The sequence below is a fragment of the Ambystoma mexicanum genome, chromosome 8 (genome assembly GCF_040938575.1).
Source record: "Ambystoma mexicanum isolate Mex_15411 chromosome 8, UKY_AmexF1_1, whole genome shotgun sequence".
NCBI lineage: Eukaryota > Metazoa > Chordata > Amphibia > Caudata > Ambystomatidae > Ambystoma > Ambystoma mexicanum.
In genome coordinates, this window is record NC_090929.1 from 967,873,500 (window position 1) to 967,893,483 (window position 19,984).

Below are 19,984 nucleotides of genomic sequence, written 5' to 3' on the forward strand. Positions count from 1 at the left end.
TGAGGGGCGGTATTGGATGTGTCACTACTGATTGTAAGATGCTTGCTTTGTATATATGTAACTGTGGTACGATTCTCTCTCTCTTGCGTCCCCCGAGGTCTGGTAACACATGTCGCGGGGCGTGGGACCCAGTTGGCCAACTGAGACTATTTGCTTTGCAATAAACCCTAGCTTTTGGGAATACAACCTTGTGTCTGGCGTATCAGTTTGTGTGTGGTGATTGTGCCTTTTTTCCATACGCAAGGGTCCCTTAGGGGCCCCTTCAGAGTGGGCACCTTCCTAGAGAACAGGTTATTTGGCTGTGTTCCTTTTCGGTAGAGGGGTTCCCAGACCACTGTGTCTATTTAATTTGCAGTTGACAGGGTTCATATTGTTCATTGGTTAAAGGCCCCACACATCAGACCAGCGGGGTGATAACAGACTGGAATCCTATTATCATGGCTAATAGGGTTGAGGTTCTGCAGCAGACATCTATGTGTATGGGTGTCCTACAGAACCCAGATTCTTATCTTATTAAGATGCTCAGCAGGCTAAAGTGCCTGCTATGAAGATCTGTATGAAACAGGCATGTTATGGATGCCGTCCCCATGGAAATAACTCATTTTATTCAGGCCCTCAGTGCATACACCCATGTGGATCACAGATTACAATCCCTATCCTAGTGACTCAGAATATTAGTGCATCCTAAGGAGATATGTGAGATTCTCATAGGACAAAGGTTTAAATCCCAATAAGATATATCAGTAGGTTAATACACCTGCTATATGCCCATAACCGAAAGGGCACAGGCTCCATTTCCATAGACGTAGCTCTATAGGATAATTCACCAGCTTCAAAGACCCGTTCAGCTCTCTAGGTCAAACGTTTCAAACCTAAGAACACAGCTCAATCTTGTATTGCCCATCTTAAAAGACAGAACTTTGCTTAATCTTAATCAATTACATGAAAAATTGCAAGGAAAATCATACCCCACGAGCTACTGAAGGATGTAAATCAGTAGGAAAGTGCTGCGTGTGTAGGCTGGATTGGCACACAAGTCTCACAAACAGGCTTTCGTCATATGGTGTACAAGCCAGCTCGGTGCTAATGATGATTTAAGGAATTGTGTGGGGTGGACAAGAGTTCATTTCTTTGTTAGGAAATACGGGCAGTTCCCTAAAATGCCTTTGGATCTGAAAGTAGTCGGTGCGCAAAATTATGAAAGTGCTGTAAACAGTCAAGCGGCTCCATAGGCAATATGAAATATTTCATATTGCTACTGATAGATCCACAAAAGTCCACAGGCCCAAATTTGAATTAAAGTTGGTGATTTGCTAAGTAGATACCAGGCAAAAGGGATTGAGCTTGGCATCCACAAAGGATTTAAAGAACGTGCACAGCAAACATATTTTGGGGGACATGTTGTAGCCTATAGGTTCTATGTGCTATGTTCTGACCCCATGAAGAGTGAAGGCATGATGCAAAGGGTTGTAATTTGCCCTTTTAAAAAGGGAAATGCCCACATTTGAGTGCAGAGTATGTAGACAGACACTGGGGGTGGAGCTATGCACTTTTCTGAGTGAGTCTTCTGTCTAAGAGTAAACACAAGTGTTCTAAGGGCCCATAGAGTTTTAGTGAAGTACCCAGATCACAGGGTCACATGCTACCAACTAATGGTGCAATTCACCTCTAACCTATCCCCCAATTATCACAGGCAGGATCACTGGGCACAGGGAAGGACCAAAGGACCGGGCCTACAGAGTTCACGCAAGGCAAAACACACACAGGGGCAAGGGCAGCCTTGTTCCTGGGAGGTGGGCAAGCAGCTTTCCTTGGGTATTGTGAACACAGGTCGGTGCCACAGGCAGGTTGTGCTCTTACTGTGACATAGTGCATTGGGAGCAAGATTCAAAGGGAAAGCCCAGGTGGCACTTTTGCTCAGACCACGGATCTCAGAGCCAAGCTGAAGGCCATGCACTGCAGTCACTTCAGGGAAAGCCATTGCATAAGGAGCATGGCTGTAGGCCACTGACCTATGGGAACCATAGCTAGGATCATTGTGCCCGGTCAACTCTGGTTGGAGGGGTCTGGAACCTTCTGCTCTCACAATGTTTTGGACTACAACTCCCACCCGCCCTATGCAGCACAAGTATCGTGGGAGTCGAGGTCCAACTCATCCTAAAAGCTACAAGTTACAGACCCCTGCCTTATGAACATGGATTGCCCAGAGTAAGTTATTGAAAGTATATAATTCAAAAACTCAACATTCAGTTATTATACTTTGGTCAAGAGTAATCATGTTTGTATACCTATGTGCACATTGAATTGCAAGGGAGATTGGACAGGTCTGATGTCCCAGGGGATTCTGGTCTAATTCCTGATGAGGCTTTTGTTTCTAGCTCCCCATCAGAGACGTCCAGCCTCTATGCTAGGTGCATTGAAAGATTTGACATGACATCTGTGTAAACGAGGCAGCATGTTTTGAAGACGATCTCTGCTTTCAGGGGGAAGATAATATATGTTGATCAGTATAGGTGTGATACAACCAAGTTCCAGTTATCTTTGGATGACAGTGACTGTGGTATGGTGGATATCTTTCAAATGAGCCATTGTGTTAATTCATATGTAAAGCATCAAATCTATTAAATGCCATACCTCAAGCTCAGATCAATGCAGTAAGCCATCTCATTGCAAGAAAATTGATCTAAATGGCTTGTTCGGGCCAATTTACCTGCAGCCATGTGATTGAATTACAGTTTTTTTTCTCCTTTCTTTTTCTTGTTTTAGAATATTCCTTCCTTCTTTGTTGCAAAATGGTGCCAAGGGCTAACTTCCTTTTGCCTCTCGGCTCTCCCACCATTTATTTTACTTTTCTTTATTATTCACTTTTTCCTTTTATGTTTCCATCTCGTTTTAAAGATGGTTCTTTTTAACTAATTTAAAAATGGCTTTTAGTCATCAGTGGGATGGCTTTAAAATGAGTTGGATGTGACAAATTTGATTCTGCTCTGCAGGCGTACAAAGGTGAGTAGGGGTGAGTAGGGGTAATGGCCCACTCAGCCCTTGCACTTCTTTGAACCAAAACAGAATGCAATCCTAAAGTTAAAATAGGGACAGTTGAGAGATATACCTCCTTCAGTGTTTTGTTAATGTGGACTTAGGGAAGGCTATGTTCGAAGGTGAACCAGTAGTGACGCAAACACAGTATCACAGTCCAAAATAAAAGGAATATCCAATCTAGGTTCTATGTCAATATAAAGACTTTACATCATCTGCACGTAGAACTAAAACCCACCCAAAAGTAAGAACAGCGTAGAAGCAACAGACTTCAGAAAGAAGAGCTATAAGCATAATTCTAGGGGTTGTAGGTAAGTTACTACCAGGGGCATCGCTAGGGGGAGCTAGAGGTGGTATAGCCCCGGATCCTTTGCTTGTAGCCCCGGATGAAGATTACTGGGCTACAAGCAAAGGCTAGCTCCGAACATCCATTCCCGCGCCATTAAAGGTGGGTGGGCGGCAGCACGCAGCATGCAGGCAGGCCAGGAGGCAGCAGCAACGTTTGTGATTTGAATCAAAACGAACATCGCTACCTCCTGGCACTGGGCTGCTTGTCGGGCTGCTTGGGGATGAACAGTCTGTGCTTGTGCAGCAGGGAGCTGAGCCACTGCCCAGGCACAAGCGCACGTGCCCTGGGTCTTTCCCTGCATGCGCTCTTGCACAGATCAAGCCAGTAGGCTTAGCAGGTCTCGCTCAGCCCCGTGCCAGCAGACACTGATGCACATGCTCCCAGTCCCTGGCCTGCTGCAAGGAACTCGAGCTGCCAAGAGTCCGATGACGACGCCACCATCTCTTCTGTGACCCCCCATCCGTATCACCTACCCAACCCCCCTGTGAAGCTGCAGTGCCGGCCGAGCCCCATGTGGGCGACAGCATATGCACCAGCGCCAGATAAGGTAGGTTGGTATTAATACCGTATTGGTAATGGCTGCGGTGCGGCCTACGTTCTACTGTTTGCCACTGCCCCCCAGGGACCTCCCACACAATGTATTGCTCCTTCCTCCCTTTTTGAGAGAATTATTTAATGCTCTTGTGACGGTCCGACCCCCAGTCTGCTAGCAGGGTTTCTGAATTCACATGAATACACCCATAGCAAACCCAGAAATAGCGGGACTCACTTGGAGGTGAAACACGGCATCACGTAAATAACATTATTGGGAATCCACTACATACTCCAATCATAGTAGTCTCTCATAGCGGAGTCGGAGAGTAGTGTGTTGTTGGAGGGCCAGAGTGTGGCCTGGCGACGCTGCCTGTGTAAGGGCATTGTGTAGTAGAACACTGCAGGCACGTTGCATAGGAGAAGAGTTTGCATTTCTTACAGTCGACTACTCGATCGTAGTGTCCAGTCTTTCCCCAAAGTCTAGTTTTCACAATGTTGGGTGCAGAGGTCAGCTTCTCGTTAGTGACCCCCAGGGGGCTCAGACTGCACTGGCAACAATTAAACCCCTTATTAAAGATGTCGTCCAACGTATTATTTAAAAGAGTATTCAGTCTCTACCGCAGTGCACCTCTAAAAGCAAGTAACATGTTCCTGAGCACAGAGAGGGATTTCTGCATATACATGCGCAAAAATGATGATCCCGATCAGAAAACTATATAAGTCCTCTCTCTCAATCTACCTGGTTAACATTAAAACCGCCAAGCCACTTTCTTCTCTCATAAGATCAAAACTGCGGTGTGTCAACCAAAAACTCTCTTCTCTATTGTGAAGTCACTAGCCTCCTCTGAAACCCTCAACTCAAGTGTTAAACCATCTCAAAAGCTGTGCTATGATCTTTCTCTTTTCTTCATTAATAAAATTGATGTCATTCGCACCAAATTTTCCTAAATCCTTGGCTACATCGATTCCTAATGCTTCTAAGTTGCCCCCGGTCCTCTCCACTGAACCCCTTACTAATTGGTCACCCCCCCCTCTTCACTGAGGCGGAAGTCTTAGCGTCTATCAAAAGAATGAAATCTTCCTCCCCTGAGGATGCTATTCCCTTTGAAACCATGAAGAAGATCACTCCTGATCTCTTGGTTGAACTTACATTGGCAATAAATAATTCAGAGAGCACTCGCGCGCGACGCGCCAGACCCAGACTCAAGCAGCAGGTCTCAGGCCGCCATCTACCACTCCGTGCACAACCAGTAACATGGACAGGGTAGAGGATCTTTATCAATGCAGACAAGTGCTGCAATAGTAATGGAGAAGGGCACTATTTAACCGGCCCAATTTTAAGCCCTGATGAATGTGGTTTAACCACCCTTTACCACAGAAACCTGGTCGGCTAAACAATGACCTGACCCAAGAGTACAACAACACTACCTGGTGTCAGTGCATTTGGTTTTTTGTTTTGGATCCCCAATATAAACAACTCTGTGGATCCTTTGTTGTTTTTAACAAAAACATTGAGAGAGAAAAATTGAAAGATTGAGAAATTGAGTGAAGAATACTCCATCATTCTTCCTTTTCTCTTGTTTTTAACGTTGAGCACCCGCTTAATAGAGAAAATCAATTAAAATTATGTTTTCTGTTCATCTAACAAGCGCAAACACTTGATCGAATAGGATCACTAAGTGTTTTTTAGCACGGCACAGTGCATTCTTCTAAACTTGGTAGTTTATTAAGAGACGCATTGCTCGTCCGCAAACTATACTCCAACAAAGAAACTGTGTGTTCTTTAGTGTGAATAATAAATAATTCTTGCCAATCTGGACTCGTACCCCGGAGTTGAAATCTGCGAGGGTTGTCCCCCTTTTAAAAAAGCCTTCAGTCGACCCTACGCTTCCTTTCTCCGTCTTGTCTTCTCACCTGTGGTGTCCTGCAAGGTTCTTCACTGTCCCCGATCTTGTTTAATATTTACATCTGGGCACTGATATGCCTCATCTGCACCCACCGTCTCAATTGTTACTCATACTCCGACGCCACCCAAATCCTGATCCGTCTGGATCAGGACCAAGCTGAGGTGTTGTTGTGCCTCCGTGACTGTCTGAGGGCCATTGGCGACTGGATGGATCAGAACTGGCACAAGCTCAACGGCAACAAGACCGAGGTGCTGGTGATGGGCTGTCCCCCGGATCCCTCACTGTGGACCACTGCTTTTTGGCCCTCTTCCCTGGGCCCCTACCCACCCCAGTATGCAAAGTGAAAAACCTGGGTGTTATTCTTTCTCTTCTCCCTTTCCATGTCCGATCAAGTAACGGCTGTGTGCCAAGCTACCAACTCAGGATTTTGAAGAAGGTTCTACCTCTGGTACCGGAACCTTTGCGCCCATCAGTAGTCGCAGCACTAGTTCTTTCCCGCTTAGATTACTGTAACTCGCTGTATCTGTCACAGCCTATTGGCTTTACTTAATGGCTAAAGCGTATACAGAATCTGGCGGCTAGACTGACGACGGGTACTCCGTATCACCCTGGTGCTGCGCTCACTCCACTGGCTGCCAGTCTGCCAGCGTGTCCGCTTCAAGGCCCTGTGTATAGTCCATCGGCTATCCACGGTCAAGGGGCCGAGTTCTTGCAGGTCAAATTCTCCCGGTATCTTCCAGAGCGGTACCTATGCTCATCCACTGCAGACCTTCTTGTTGTCCCAAGATATCATCGTACTAGGGTTGGAGGCAGGGCCTTCTCCATAGCCTCGGCCACCCTCTGGGATGGTTTCCCCTCCGCAATGAGGAAAATTCCCAATCTTCTTGCTTTTAGAAGAGCGCTCAAGACCACTCTCTTCTAGCACATTATTTTATGTGTCTGTGTTAATTGGTCAGCCCCCCCTCCTCAGCGCCATGATGCCTTCGGGCAACCGTGCGCTCTACAAGTGCAGATAACATAACATAACATAACTTGATTGCCTCCAGCAAAGCACTACATAAAAACATGAGAAAAGCGCTATTAATACACACATCATTATCATTATCTAGCAGGAGGAAGAGGCCAGATTAGTAAGGAAGCATGGCAGCGGAACCCCCACTTAGCCTGCCCTTTTTTCACAAAGCACTGCTAAAGTTGCCGGCACAAACTGCAGGCAGCCTGACGGATAAATTCAAGTGTTAACCCTTCAGCCTGAGATGGGGCCAGTTAACACCGGTGGGCGACGGCGGCTGCAGCAGCTGGCACCATTCCGGAGGAATTGGGGATGGTCAGAAATGCAGAGTCACAAAATGAAATGAGTCTCCCAGTATGGCTGCAGTCCGCAGTAGCAGCCCTCTCCGCCCTCCCCTGGGAAAGACGGTATTGTGAGGTTTTGTTGCAAGTCTGTCTTTTTCTCCAATGTTGGTGGCAAAGAAACCTCTTGTAATAAATGCTGATATTAATATCATGATATTGGCAATCACTGATTGATGATTACTCAATTCTCTCTTGTACCAACTTGGTGAGGTGTGTTTGGGGGTATCAGGTGCAGAGTTAGTCACCTCTGGGTCAGGTGACATGTGTGTTGTTGATTTTGCAAATAAAGTGATTACACTTCTTATGGAAGTTCCTGGCCGTGCCATACAGGCACGCAAGGCCAGGCCCTGCCGCTTACTGGGGTGTAACATAGGTGCATGCTCCGCAGGAAGGATTAATTATAAGTTTCCCAGTTTCGGGTTATAAAAATAAATAACCCAGATGTTTACTGATCTCCATGTGGGCATTGCACAGGGAGGGGTGGTAAAGAGGAAGGGAAGAGGTGGCGTGGGGTTAGGGAGAAAGAGTGGCGATGTGGGTGGACGGAAGAAAAGAGAGGTAAGGAGGGAAAGAATAAACATGGAGGAGAGGATGGAGGGATGATCACGTTGTCTATGTTCCGAGAAATGCCCCTCTACTTGGCAGGATTGTAATTAATGGATTCAGATGTGACCCTGAACAGTGTAGGGGCAGCCCTCTGCAAAGTGTCAGCTTCGGTCAATGCTGAGTGTCTGATGTGCAAGTGTGCATGTTAGGTGCGCTAACAAGGCATGCCTTTGTCTAGCCATGACTACAATCAGGTGGGTGTATCATATAGGCTCTTCCGAGGAGTGGGGGTTCAGTGTTTAGCTCAGTGAGGCCTATAAGACAGTTTATGGAAGTCTCAATGTGTTCAATGTCAAGTGTGAAATAATCGCCCCTTCCAGAGTTGTGGGCTCATATTATATTGCATCCTGGGACATGCAGTCCAGCATTTATACACTTTACAGGATTGCACCAGGATTTACAGGCAAGTACCAGGAGTGTGCAGTGGTGATGTCAGGTGAGAGGGGTGGGCAGTACTCTGCCTGCATCACCAGCTCTGGGGGCCTGCAGTCTCTCTCCACAAACTGAGCAGTTACTCTGCATGCAGATCAATGCTGTGCAGTGGAAGTGATGCCATTTGCCTGCCAGTTACATGGCGTCCTCCCATGTGGCCAGGTGCACATATATGTAGATCGCCTGAGGCCTTTGCACAGCCTGTATGCGTATGTTGGAATTTTGGGGAGGCCACCCTGACTTTAATCCATATGCAGCGATAAAATGGGTAGCATTTAGAGGGTACTTGTAAAATCTGTTTTTTACGATACAGTGAAACCAATTGCACTCACTGTGGCTCAGTGAAGTTCGCCCCTGGCACCGCAGGGCCTCTAGACCTTATGGTGGCCTGTCACTGCAGGCTAATCTGTACTGTACTCTGAAGGGGTCGCCGGGCGCTAGTGCGAGCTGTCCGTGTCCATGCTCCATCCAAGATATTGTTTTTTTTGGGTTAAATTAATTAACTGCTATTCAGTGTTTGGGCTTCATTGGCTGGCCAGCAGAGATGAGTTTTGTGTTGGGCTTTGTGGAAGCAGTTGCCTTTGTTTTGTCACACATTGTCATGGGGTGACAGTTCTCAGCCAAATGGTTGCAGTTGGTAATTCGGGGTGGCTGGGGCTGGCGTTTCTGTTCTGACGTGAGATATTTGTTTGCATCCGTCATCGCCACTGGTTAATGTCACAGGGTACCCCTTTTCCACTGGTGCTTGGAGCAGATTGCATCTGTTGTCATAATTGGACAGCTGCCAGTGCCACCCTCCCTGTGCTTTACTTGAAATGCCCCCTCAGGTCTTTGTGTGCATGATGATAAACATGGTTCTAGCTGCTGGCTGGCACCCATGTGAAAGCCCTTCCTACTGCAAGCTCCAAATTAACATCAGTACACCCTGATTGTCACCCATCGGTAAGCGCCTCCCACAGGGCTTGTCTCCCATCCCTGCCACCCTGACTGTCCCTCATCATGAGTCAAACCGTAGCAGTCGCGAGGTTTAAATGCCACATGGCTTTCACTGGCTATATTTAAATGGTTGAGCATATGATATGCTAGGATGTGGCATTTATAACACGCCTATACACAAGTGTTTCAAGGTGCAACAGGTAGTAGCAGAGTGATGATGTGAAGTCCAAACTTGCAATGGGCTCTAGCCTGGATCTTTTACAGACCTAGCAACGCCCTTGGGTACTACCATAAAAATATAAAAATGATATCTTGTAGAAAACAGGAACAATCGTGACCTAACCAGCCTCAAGGATCCCAGTGGACCATGGTGGCAGTTCATAGTCAACAGTACAGATGTAGTTCTTGGGTGGCTGATACGTCACACCGGGAATCGAACGTCAATGAGAGCTGACCAGGCTCAATTCAGGCCGGAGGATCATGGAGGCTCGGGCAGCAAGCAGGCTTTGAGTAGGGTTGAATGCAGATGATCTGTGTTATAGAATGGTGGCTATTCAAAGATGCAGGTCCAGTGGTCCCAGCAACACTTCCCAGTTGGCAAGGCTGAGTCGGTTTTAGCCGCTGGGAGAGGCTGGCGAGTGACACTGCAGCGGTTCGAGACAGTGGGTGACGGTCGTCAAAGTGGTGATCTTGACTGCATTGATGTGCGATTGATGAGGTGGCAGTTCACGGGCTAGCTGGACAAACCTGTGGCTGTAACCCCTGATAAGAACTGGCAAGTGACTCTCCAGTGATTTGGGTCAGGTTCCGGCACTGAGTAGTCATTTCCGACCTAACAAGTGACGTGCTTAACTAGGACACAATACAATGGGATGCACGCAAGAGTTTGGCTGTTTGGAGGAAGGTAGACACCAGTGCCAGTGCCTTCCCTCTTGTTCAAGATGTGGTGAACATGGAGTGACTCGTGTTGTGCAGTAGAACAGGGAGCTTGGGCTGGCCAAGCCGTCCGATTGCTGTGAAGCCTCCGCAGAGGACTCAAGGACATGATGTTTCCATTCAGGGTCTGCTCCCCTAGTTTAGGAGGTCTGTTGTAGAGTGGTTGGTCCTGGTCCAGAGCAACGGTCAGTCCTGAAGTACCCTGGTAGGGGGCAGATCTTCCTTCTGTTTTGGACAACTACCTGTTCACCTCAGGCTGTGGGCTTTGGACAGTACAACTGTCTGAAAGGAAATCCAGTTAGATCTTAAAATGAATCTGTGGCCTTAAAGGATACAAGAGGATCTGAGAGGAATTTGCTGAAGGGGTGAGAGCCCTCTTCTTTTAAAGGCACAAGTCCCCAGGTGATTGATCTAAAGCTAGCCTGTTTTAGCGGACCAATCCCTGTTCCAAGCCAGAATGGATATTGCCTTGATAATGTTCCACCGAAAGTGCTTTTCTCCAGAGAAATTAGAGGGGACAGGAAAGGGAAAGAGACAGTGAGAAACAAGATGATTGAAGGCTTCTTCCACTGATCTGAACCCTCCTGATTATACTACCCCGCCACCTTCCCACCACATTGACATCATAGTTCTTTGGACATGCACCACTATGGTGTGAGATCGCTCCTTCTGAATAGGTGTGCTTCTTTGATTCCTGAGCCCAGGATAGCTGCCTGCTCTGTGGCTGTCTCTGGGGGAGGGTGTTGCCTGCCTTCACAAAGGATATCAGAGATGCTGGGTTCTCTGTGTTTCTGTCCTGCCGAGTGGCAGTATCATCACATCTGACCTGAATACACATTCCCTACCACAGCAGAGCTGAATCACAGGAGCTGACACATGTGATATCAATTTGGATGTGGTGGTCATGATCATAACTGATGCCATGCCCTATGCCTAAACTCAGCCATAGCTTATTTGTAGAGACTATTCTGCCACCAACATGGGGCACTCATGATCATCATAGTTTTGGTACAGGGGAAATATCTTAAATGCTGCTCCTGTACTGCATTAACTTGGCTGTCACTGTGGTGGTCAAGTAAGCATCATGTGACCTTTGAACTGGCCATGAGCAGAGGAGATGCTGCGGATCAGGCTACTACTGCAGCAGGGCACAAGTACACCATGCTTTTGGCATGGGGTGGGAAACAAAGGGAGATCTGGTTAGCAGATTATCCTTTGGAGAAGAAATCACCCACAACATTTTATGTATTAATAAAAAGGAAAACAAAGCAAGAGATGTGCTGCTTGCCAGATGACAATTCCTTACATTGGGATTTTATTCAAATGAATATGTTGAAATGGCTGGATATCTGCGATGTCCTAGTCAGTTTCTTGCAAAAAGAACTCTAAAACATATTTCTTTCAAAGCAGGATTGAGTTCCAGGATAATCTAAACAGGCATACCTTCAAACACCAATGGCCAGATACTATGTGACTCAACTACTGTGATGGAATGTTTTACAGGGAATTCTGGAGATTTCCCGGTCCACCTCTACCCCATGGGCCACTCTGTGTGGGACCTGTAAGGATATTTGGCATGTTACAGCACAGAGTACAGCACTACTGCACAAGTAGCATTACAGCGCTACTGCACAAATAGCATTACAGCACTACTGCACAAGTAGCATTTTTTTTTGCAGCACCACCACAAGGGTGCGGTGCATTGCTATATGGGTTAGCAGATTAACAAGGAAAGACAGACTATTCGGTCAAAAAACGATTTTAACATATAAGATGCAAAGCTATTTTTACAGTTAAAAGCACACGTGTTCATTTAAAAATGCACACTATTTTTCACCTGAAATGCCTATATTGCTAGAGACACATTTGAAAATTAACAGCTAACATATTAACCATTAACCTGACTAATAAAACCTTATTTTATTATAACTCACTAATAAAATGTGTTCTCTACTGCAGAATTAGGCATATTTTGAAAACCAGTTAAATGAGTGTGCAGATTTTTCCTCTCTTCTCTGCCTGATTATCCGTGTTGTTGTGCACAGTAACTGCAGGAGGAAGGAAGTCAGATTTGCAACAATTGCAAATGTATAAGCGAAGCTATTGTTTAAAAGTAGGAGGATGAGAGATGATGGATTTCATTGGAACACGTCATAAAGAGGGCTGAGAGGAAAGTTTTAGTGGGCAGTAGCAGGGAAAAAGACAGGCAGACATCTTTCTGCACTACTGGGGAGAAGACCTGGCTGTGGGGGTGTCCTGCTGCAGTCGAGACTGGGGAAAGCTGAAAGAATTACATTTCCACTGGCAGAGGCTGTCCTATCTGAAAAAGCTGAGAATTCCAGGCAATGACCCCGGCTTGAGAAGGCAAGCGTCCCTTTTCGTTGGAGTTAAGCCAAGAGAGCCACATTCACAGAGAGAATCCTCTAAACAGATAAGGTAATTACCTAACTGGGGGAGCTGTGTGTGTGCACGAAAGTATGCAGTCAGTGTAGAAAAATGAAAGTCCCGTGCGTGTCTTAATCAAGTGCTAATGTTGCAATTTAAGTTCTGTTCTCCGCCACTATAATTGCAGTGTGTCATTGAAAATGCTTTGATTGTTCCCTTTTATTGCTGTAAAGAATGAGATTATGTCTAAATGCAAATTTTATAATACAGAAAATATTTGAAAACAGACGGGTGGTTTATTTTCTATTTACCATTACAATGCCAATGATGTGGGGAGATTTTTAAACAGTGCAATGGTCATTTTAAGACAGATGTGTGTATGTCAGAATCAGTATGAATAATTGTGAGTGACTGTAGTATAACTTGTTGGAGGTACATGAGCCAACGGGAAGAGAGACTCTCTGAACATAGCTCCCTACCGTATATAAGGTAGTGGAAATTACCACAAGACTACCACATATAGCTCTCTGTCGTAAATAAGTCAGTGAGTTTGCCCATGGTGGCGCACCAACACTATCCCTGGAAATTGTGGTTTCCCTAGAATGCAGGTCTGAGGTCTCTCTAGTGATCACACGAAAAATCTAAGCGAAGATAAGGGATTCTGGACATTGGGGCCACAAATAAAACAAGGGAATTATGCTCACCAAAATACCACCAACCACGTATACCAAATATGCAAGTCTGGGTGCTGAAATAATGCATGTCCATTGTATTATTGTTGCACATGGCCAAATCTGAATACAAAGAGTGATTATTGCTAAGTTATTTCTCAGCGGTAATAAAATACCGTCAGGCCCCAAATCTCCACAAAATACCCTACATATTTATGGTGCGTTGCAGGCCGGGAAAGTGATCATAGAGTACCTACTGGGCGTGGCAAGCGTGTCTCACACTGCCATTTGCACATTAAAGGGAACCCATTTTATAATAGCAGTGTGCCACTAAAAACGAATTTCAGAATGTCACAAAGGGAAACCACATTCTCAGATCTAGTGCAATATTTAGAGGCAAAGTTATTTGCACATGGGAATTGGTCTTCGAACAGTACCTTAGAATGGAGTAACCGCATTCAGGGTGAGGTGCAGAAAGAAAAACTAGACAATATTTTTGCAGAAGGCAGCATAATTCAGGTCTGCCTTACAAGATTATTGAATGCAGCCGATAAAAGTGCAGAGAAAGACTGTTTAATACGGCTATGCGGCAAAATATGGTTTATTTTAAACAAGTCACTGCGAATGCAAGAGAATGATACTCAGCTAATTAACAGGTTAAAGACTGAATTAGATGGGGCAAGTAAAAATCAGGAAATGTTGAGAGCAGAATTGGATGTATGCCAAAAAGACATGCAATTAAAATGCAGAGACTTTGATACTCAGTTATCCAAAAACAAGAAACAATTTGAAGATAGTGAGCAAGAATTGACACACTTAAAAGCCTTAGTGGATCACATTAGGCAGGATAAAGATGAGGTTGTTTCAGAAATGCAGATTTTACAAAAAGAACATTGCGAAAAAGAAGGTGATCTCCAGAGTGTAGAACAAGAAATGATTAAAATGATCCAAGAAAGAGACAAGAGAAGTAAAGAGTTCAATGAATGCCAAATGCAAATGTGCGATATGCAGGAGGCAATTAATAAAATGAGTGATGAAAATAATTATTTGCATGATGAAGCCAACAGACTCCTTAAAAAGTGTAAGGACTTAGAACAGCAAATGTGCATTCCCAGGTCCCAGGAGAGGCGGCAGGGTACCACATTCAATGGAGTGGAGGTGAATTCTAGCTCTGCCCAAAGAGCTAGTGCCCCAGTGACTGGGCCGGTGACTGAACTTGGTTGCAGTGCCCTTGGGGGATTTGATACTCCCATTGGGGGCAGCCACCAATCTCATACACCTGAAAACAGGATTGAATCACAAAATAGTGCAATTCCATGCATTGCAACAAGTAGCCCCATAAAAATAATGAAATCCATTAAAGCCCTGATCAAACCATTTAAAAAGGGAGGTGAATGCTGCATTGAGGATCACTTAGAAGCGGTGCATGACATTTTTAAAGCGCTCCAGATACCTAAGGAACAGTACAGACAATATTTTCATTTAACTTTAGATGCCCCGACGGCCAGCATCATAAGGGGATTAAATGAACAGCAGAATATGACATGGCTGGAGTTTGAAAAAGAAATTAGGCGCCATTTTTCTCCTTTTCAGTCATTGCAGGAGGCAAAGAAAGTTGCGTACACTATTACTGCTGGACCTAATACATCACCTCGCCAATTTTTACAAGACTTAAAAAGAGCATTCTCTCGCTTTGATGTATCTTTTGACTCAAATTCCAATGAGTTTAAAACCGCATCCTTCTATGGGCTACAGAAAGACATCATATCCCAATTGGTCCGTGAATTTGACCGTGACAAGTCCCTTGAATGGATTGTACATCAAAGCACCAAGCTATATGAGGTACTCTATTGTCAGGGTAGAGAAAGTGATAAAATGAAAGATACCAGGCCTAAATCTAAAGAACCCTCAGCCACAGTAATGGAAATCAGGTCAGCCAAAATGTCCCTTGAGTCTGCTCAAAGCCAAGGTAAAAATAATGTGACACCTGAACAAAGGGGTAATCAACAAAGATCGCCATTTACTGTACCAATGTTCCAATCACATGATCCTAGTAATAGAGAGAGCTACATCAGCCCTAGATATTTAGGAGATAGACCCCGGGTAAGATACCGGTCTGATATGGCAGGTATGAACAATAACCAGAGACAAAATCAAGATCAAAGAAATGATGGTCCCTACCAGTCATTGGGGACACAGAGCAGATTTGATCCCAGCACCATGATATATGGTAATCAGGATAGGCCCCGATATGTGGATCGATTTACTGATAATGGAAATCAATATAGGGGCCAGTACCCACAATCTGAGAGACAGGACATGAAGCAAAACGTGAACTACAGTCCACGCCAGTACAATGATTCCCCACCAGGGGACTATAATCAAAGGATGGGTGCAACCCGCTCCCCTCCACAAATGAATCAAGAGTTCAGAAACCATCCCAACCGGTATCAATCACCTGAGAGGTATCAGAATAGATCCAATCAGGGGGAAAACAACCAATATCGACCTAGGCCACAGAAAGAGGATCCTAGAGAGGTGGAAAGGTTCCAATGCCTTGAGGCCCAAGTGAAAATGTTAGCTGAGCAAATAGGAAAGCTCTATACAGCGCAAAAACAACCTTCCAAAGAGGGGGCTGATGGCCATAGCAATGACCGGGGGGCTTCCGAAAAGTGACTAAGTACTCATGATGACTGCAGTGCCAAAATGACAGATAGCTCTGATATAATTTTGCATAACGACTCTGAGATGTCTAATGGATTAAAAATGAAAGTACCAGTAAATGAAATTGTGACAGAAAGTGCAAATACTTCTAAAAAAGAGGTACGGTTTAACTTAGAGCTAAATAAAACAGTAAAGATTTGCACAAATGAAAAAGAAACATTAGGAATTCCAAAAGAACAAAGGGACAGATTTAAGAAAAATGACTCATGCATGGGGAATACCAGTGAACAGGGAGTAAGTGGGGATGCCATAGCTCCTTTCCTGGGCAAGCAAAACAATTACCAAACACAGACAGAAAAAGGAAATACTCACAAGGAGGGTACAAGTCAATCACCTGAAAAATTCTTTGAGCCACATATTTTTGAAAAGGCTGAAAGGGCTGGTATTACACTAAATGATCACAAATGCACAGAATTAAAAAATGACAAATTGCTGAATGATGTTGTGACACATGTTCAGTTGGAAGGTTGTAATGTGGTCTCTGATGTTACCCAGATGGATGGGCGAATGGTGGCCACACTCCAAAAAACCTCTGAACATGGAGAAATGAATAAAATATCTCGCACAGAAATGGGTAAAAAGGAGGGAAAAATGTCTTTTCATTTACCAATGTGCTTAGCCAAAAGTGAAAAAGACCTGAGAAAGGTGAGCCCTGAAATCAGTAAGAATTCACATTTCTTATGTGTATTAGAGGAAGTTGAGGACAGATATTATGCACCCATCACTGTAGAAGAAAAATGCCACACCTTTGCTATGATTGACACTGGCGCACAGGCCACAATTATGTCCAAGGAGCTGGTAAAGAGTATCAATGAAGGGAGGCCTCCACAGAGTCAGATCACAGTGAAGGCAAATCAAGGCCCAGTGCATAACTTTAATGGGGAGGAGGTGCCCATCATAGGTGTAACTGAGGTTGACATAAAAATAGGAAAGCACAGAATGAAACAAGAGGTATTGATCACATCTATTTGTGAAATTCCATTTCTGATGGGGACAGATTGCCTGAAAAGATTGTCTCCTCTCATAGATGGGGTGAATGGAGTGCTGTGGTCCTTAACCAAAAAACCATTGAGGCCTAAGAAACTAAAATCACAAAACAGCAATATAAAAGAATGTCACACCGTTGCCAAAACAAATGATGCTGTGGAGGTATATCTCCAGAATAGCTGCATACCTAGTGTCACTGTTATATTAAGGTGTCAAGACAAAGATCAGAGCGACAATGAAAAACTACCTGTACAAATATACTTGGACCCAAGGAAAGATTGGCAGACTGCCATAGACGAACACACATTACGTTTCTATTTAAAAGAGAATACATGCAAACAGAATATTGTTCCTAAAACAGATTCAGAAAAACACATTACCACTCTGGCAGAGATACACATGGAAGATGAGCAACCATGGGTTCACGCTGGTATAAATGATTATCTTAAAACAATAAAAGCCACTTTAGCGCTTGAACATGAAAGGAGTTTCATTAATGAGAAATTGTTGCAAAAAATTATGGAGAGGGAAGAAATCCCGAAATTTAGGATTAAAAACCAATATGTTTCTGGGTTGGACAGTCCAGACTTTGAAAACCGAATTACAGGCAGATGCATGCTTAAAATTAGCATTGGGCAGAAAGCAATTTACCATAATGTATGGATAGTGAGTGGAGCACAAAATGAATTTTACATGGGCAATGACATCATGCACAGAATGTGTATGGTGTTAGATTTCCTTAATCAAAAAATATGGTCACGCCTAGGTGGGCCGGCGCCTGAATTTGAAGACAAAAGAAGGGCTTATCATTGTGCACAACTAGTTCCTTATGCAGTCGAATTACAGATGAGGAAAAATACTATTGTTCCTGCATTTACAAAACAGTTTGCAATAACACTGAAATGCAAAAATGGACAGCAGATGAAAGGCTCTGATGCATTTGTATGCCTGAATGAATCCATAAAACAGCAAGGCCTGGATTATGAATACATTCCATTGGTAGACATTGGTGAGGGATCTGTAAAAATCATGGTGAATAATAAAGGTTGTCAGGATATTCATTTAGAGGAAAACTCCCCATTAGGAATGGCCATACAAAAATCACATTATACGGCAGATTTAAATAACATGGTGATTGGGAATATTCCTGAAAAATATGTAGATGTCAAGGGCGAGTTGCCAGAACACCTGGACTCTCAGCCCAAAGGAATATTTAAAATTCATTCTGTGTATCCTTATGATTCAAATGAGACAGTGTGCTGCCATCAAGAGGATTGCATAATATTTAATTTAAATGAAAATGAAACAGGAAATCAGCCCATTGAAGTGGAAGCTGATATGCCTAAATATTTGAAAGTGGCAGCCCTACAAAAAGACACAGCCACACAGTTAGAGGAAAGCGCTGAGATTCCTTTACCAGAAGAGTTTCCAGAATTTTCCAGAATGGTAGAAGAGCAGATCTCCTTAGCGGATGCATGTAACAGCGATGAGGATCGACGCAATCTGAGGGAAATATTTATGGAGTTTAAGGATGTATTTGCAAAAGATGCTTATGATTGTGGTTTAACTGATTTACATGTGGCCACACTACCAGAAGGTTGTAGCAGAAATCCAGTGTTTGTACGCCAGTATAGACTACCGCTGGCATGTTTAGAATCATTGGCAGAGATTATTAAAAATTTGGAATCACGGGGAATAATTAGGCCCATTCATAGCACATCCAATACGCCTATTTTAGGTGTGTTAAAGCCAAATGGTCAATGGCGGCTGTGTGCAGACTTAAGAGAGTTAAATAAAAGAGTACCAGTATCTAGATGGCCACTACCATTCATTGATCAGGGCCTAGCTCAGATACATGGTTCAAATGTATTTACCACGTTAGATCTCACATCTGGATATTGGTGTGTGCCATTGGCAGAGGAGATACAACACCTATTTTCCTTTACATTTGACAGGACTCAATATGCCTGGCTTAGAGCTCCGTTCGGGTACATCAATAGTGGGAGTGAATTTGGCATATTTTTGAGAAAGGCCATGCCAGATGCAGCGGAAAGAGGGACAATAGTTTATGTGGATGATGTCTTGATAAAAAATGAAAACCTTAAAAGCCATTTTGATGAAATAAGACATGTGCTTGGCCAATTGCAGAAAGCAGGCGCCAAAGTATCTTTGCAAAAAGCACAATGGTGCAAGAAAAAAGTGAACTTTCTAGGGCATGAAGTGACTGAACATGGGCTAAATCCACAAAGGAAGAAAATAGAGGCCATACAAAGATTAAAAGATCCTAAAAATGTGAAAGGAGTAAAAAGTTTATTAGGGATGACAGGCTATAACAGAAAGTTTATTGAGAATTATGCAGAAATCACTCAACCATTGACTAAACTGCTTAAACTAAATACTCCCTGGAAATGGGGAAGAGAGCAGTCTGATGCAGTGGCTAGATTGAAGGAATGTCTTGTAAAGGCACCATGTTTAGCATACCCCATAAAGGACAGGGATTTCTTTATAGAAATAGGCTTTTCTGAACATTGTATGTCAGCAGTGTTATCACAAAAACACGATTTGAATCACAAAACCATTGCATATGCAAGTAAGGCATTTTCCCAAGTTGAAATGAAATTTAATGGATGCGAAAAGGCCCTATTAACCACTGTGTGGGCGCTACAACATTTCCGCCCCATTGTTCAGGGAGAAAAGGTGATTATTGAAACAAATCATCAACCTTTGCAATTTTTAGAGAGTAAAAGAATTAGATCAGGCAATCTAGCGCAATCCAGAATCACTTCATGGACGCTGGCATTACAAGGTTTTCCCGTAGAAGTAAGATATGGACAAAATAAAAAGAGCCCAATTGCTCAAGGGTTAGCTGACTTACATGACTGTGCAGCTGAACAAATACCAAATGAAATGGAAGTGGAAGCTAGTTTGCAGGAATTTGAACAATCACCACACAAAGCTTTTGATGAAAAAACATGCGAGGATTTGCCAACTGTATATGTGGATGGTTGTGCTTTTCACATTGAAAATGACAGTAATAAACAATTAGTGGCAGGAATAGGAAATGTCTGGTTGAAATGTGAAGGCGTTCCTAGTATAGGGATGAGGATTGGAGATAGGAGCAGTCA

General features: G+C 44.0%; 1 protein-coding gene across 1 annotated transcript in view; it reads right to left on the reverse strand.

Moving 5' to 3' along the window:
- The window catches only part of EPHA8 (EPH receptor A8), a 1,837,897-nt gene that overhangs the window by 170,135 nt on the left and 1,647,778 nt on the right, over positions 1-19,984 (reverse strand). The gene's annotated exons all lie outside the window — the stretch shown is intronic.